Consider the following 3,689-nt stretch of genomic DNA (forward strand, 5'->3'; position numbering starts at 1 on the left):
CATGCCTACCGAGTTTCATACATATCGGTGACACGTGGCGCCGGGGCTGCTTTTTAAAAATCCTGTAGGGGGCGCTACAAACACGACAAACACGATTTTTGGTATGTGAGCTACATAGGAAGTGCTAATTTTATAGCGTGCTTATTTTTTGAAATATCAAAATTCTTCAAATTACTTTTTTGCCAGGACAGTCCCCAGATGCTACGTGAAAGATTTCGTGGAATATCGGACCAAAGCGTATAGGAAGTAACACGACAAAAGTCGTTTTTGGACATTTGGACAACGAAAAAAAAAATCTACCGGAAGTGGGGCGTGGCCTATATAGGGGTTTCCACATGGCTCCATTCACCGAAATGCGCTGGATATAAGGTTTTGATGTGGCGAGCAAACTATGCAGAAGTTTAGCCTAAACGCACTTTTTATGATAGTAGCGCCAACTAGTGGCCAACCCGAAAGCGACATATAATATAATATAATATAATAAGAATATAAATTTTTTCACCACGACTGACATGTGCGCCAAGTTTCATGAGTTTTCGAGCATGGTCAAGCCTCCAAATATGCGTTTGTTTACTAGGAAAAAGAAAAAGAAAAAGAATTTCTTCAATTACAATAGGGCCTTGCACTGATCAGTGCTCGGTCCCTAATAATGATAAAATGATTCATCACATCAAGAGCAGAGCAAACAGAGAGTTCAATAAACCTGATCAGTGATGGTAACTAATCAATGTATTAATGCCTTTCAGCGTAATTCCAGTTCTCTGACGTCTGAACCTCCTTCTTAGCAGGAGGTTAGCAGGAGGTTAGCAGAAGGTTAGCAGAAGGTTAGCAGGAGGTTAGCAGGGGGTTTTTCACGCTGCAGTTTTAAACTGGTGGAAATAATTTTGTGCTCTTTATTACAGGAACTGTTTTATCTGCCCAGATTGCTGTTAAATTGTCCTCCTGTCTCTGTGCTCAACAGTTTCACTGTCGGCAGAACGATTACATCTGTTTCTGACTTTGTCCTGTTTGCTGCTCAAAGGACAGAAAGAACACTTAATGCAGATCAGATCAGAGAGACAGCCTGAACCAACAGTCGTGGGGCGTTCAGGAAACAAACTGACTGAGGGACTTTCAGGAAATAAAGTGAGTGTGGGGCATTCAGGAACTCAGAAACTCTAGATCCAGTGTTTGGTTTGTCCGTTCTGGGCTACAGATTTTATCAGTGCACCCAGTTCTGAACATCCAGATTTAAACAGGTGGTTTTGAGTTTTAAAGGAGGGCAGTGAGGGAGAGAGTTCCTGAGGGAGAAAGATGGAGAAGGCCCTGGCTCCCCAGGTCCAGAGAGTGAGACGGGTGAGGAGGTTGGCGTCCGTGGACCTGATGTTGCAGCTTTATAGGTGTTGAGTAGAATTTCAAACTGGATTCTTTGTTGAACCGGGAGCCAGTGGAGGTTTTAAAGGGCTGGGTTGATGTGGTCTCTGGTGCAGAAGTGGGTGGTCGGTTAGTCGAGTTTTGGATGTATTATAGTTTGTTGAGGATTTTTGTGGACATGCCGTAAAGGATGCTGTTGCAGTAGTCGAGTCGTGAGGTGATGAAGGCGGATGAGTGTTTCAGGTTGGGGAAGGAGAGGGAGGGGAGTTTTCGTGATGTAGTTGATGTGGTGTTTAAAGCAAAGGGTTTGTGTGGAAGGAGGATTTCTGATTTGTTGCTCTCAAGTTAGCATCCATGATTTTATTTCTGTGAAGCAGCTTGTGAGGCTGGAGTAAGTGGCATCAGTAACGGATTTGGTGGTGATGTAGATTTGGGTGTCGTCAGCATAACAGTGGAAATGTAGGCCATGGTGGCGTATGATGTGACCAAAGGGAAGCATGTAGAGGATGAAGAAGAAGGGGCCAAGCACCCAACCTTGGGGGACTCCCTGAGAGACTGGGGCTCTGTTGCATTTACTGAGGTCCAGTAAAATCAGGATCACTATGCTCAGAGTTCAGAGGGTCTTTGCTAGATGAATGCGACTGTGAGTGTGTATTTCTATCCACTCAAAGAGAACAATAGATTTGTGTCTAAGTCTTCGAAGACCAGTTGCTGTTGAGGAACAGGATCATGTTGAGGTTTTCTGGCTCCATCGAGCTCCTCAAGCTGCAGAACTGATCACCTGCACTGGAGAAAGCTCTCTCTAAAGGCACCGCAGTGGAGACAACCCCAAGTTTCTTCAGACCCAGCTTGCTTAATTCACCAAACTTCTCCTTCCCTGTGTGCCTCCACCAGGCCAAAGGGTTTGACTCCTCTGAGTTCGGTTTGTAGGCCACGTATTTGTTCACAAGTTCGTTGAGTTTAGCGGCAGAGCAGAAAGCAGAGAGCTCTGTCTTTATTTTATCCATCGCTTGTCTTTTGTTTTCGTCTCCCAGCTGGTTTTTGAACCTCGGGTCGAGGAACGTGATGGGAGCCAGAAAGGGGTTGTTGTTGACGTCACCAAATTCCTTTTTACATTTTAACAGTAATGTCTTGGCAACATCATTGCATCTCGCTTCTTCTCTAAGACTGTCCATGAGTCTCTTCAGCAGTGGCAGCACGGCCGAAATGCTCTCGAATCCTTTTTTTTTCATCTTGGACATGACTTCCCTCAGAGGTTCCAGAGCCGATATGATCTTCTTGATTTTCTCTTTATCGCTTTCATTTAGAATCAAATCGGTCTTGCCTCTCTCATTGAACACCATCACCATGGCCGAGTACTGCTCCATTAGCCGTTGAAGCATGTGCAGATTGGGGAGCCATCGGTCCCCGGAGTACAAGATCAGCTTGTCTTGTTTAATTTTCAACCCATTTTGAATCTCTCTGAGTTTCTTCTCAGCTTTAGAATCGCTCTTAAAGAACCTGACGATCTTCTGAGACTTTCTGACAACATTTGACAGCTCGTTATCACTCATCAGACCTTTGAAAACCACATTCAGGGAGTCAGCAAAACAAGGCATGTGTGTCCATTGTGCTTTGACATTCTTCAGTTGTGGCATGCCAGCTCTGACGACACAGTGGACCTTTTCTTTCACTTGCCAAGCATCCATGATGGCTGAGAGCTGAGTTTGAATGTGGGCTGCAGATTCATCTCCGAAGAGGCTGGTAGTTTTGAGTGCGTAGGACATGAGATTGCCGTTGCAGTCCACAAAATGGCAACCCACTGTCAGATGAGAGTCTTCAGCTCCTGAAGACCACAACTCACATGCCAGTACAATGTCATCAGCAGAGGCCAACTTCGATCGCAAATCACTTTCCGTTTCATTGTAGATGCTGAGAAACTCTGACTGCATCGTAGATTTGGAAGGAATTGGAAAGCTGGGGTGTAGTGCTTTTACAAAATCACGAAAGTTTGGATCTTCTGTGATTTCCAAGGGCTGCAGAGTTGATACAACCATCTTCAACAGGCGTCTTTCAGCAGTACAGGGGTACCCATCTGTGGAAGGAAAGAGATTCAAAGTTCAGGATGAATCTTGTTAAAGGATCGTCTTCTTTGAAGCTTCTCCATGTATGTATGTTCATTAAACTGTAGCTAACAGAGCCACCAGTGGTCGTTTAGTGAACTGCAGTCAGCATCCTGTTGCATCACCAGTCACTACTATTAGTGTAGTTGTTGCTACTGTTGTTGCTGTGTGTCTGTCTGTCTGTCTGTCTGTCTGTCTCTCTCTCTCTCTCTCTCTCACCCCACCAGTCGCAAG

Source organism: Morone saxatilis, unplaced genomic scaffold, assembly GCF_004916995.1.
Source record: "Morone saxatilis isolate NCDOM2014 unplaced genomic scaffold, NCSU_SB_2.0 Contig12, whole genome shotgun sequence".
Classification (NCBI taxonomy): Eukaryota; Metazoa; Chordata; class Actinopteri; family Moronidae; genus Morone; species Morone saxatilis.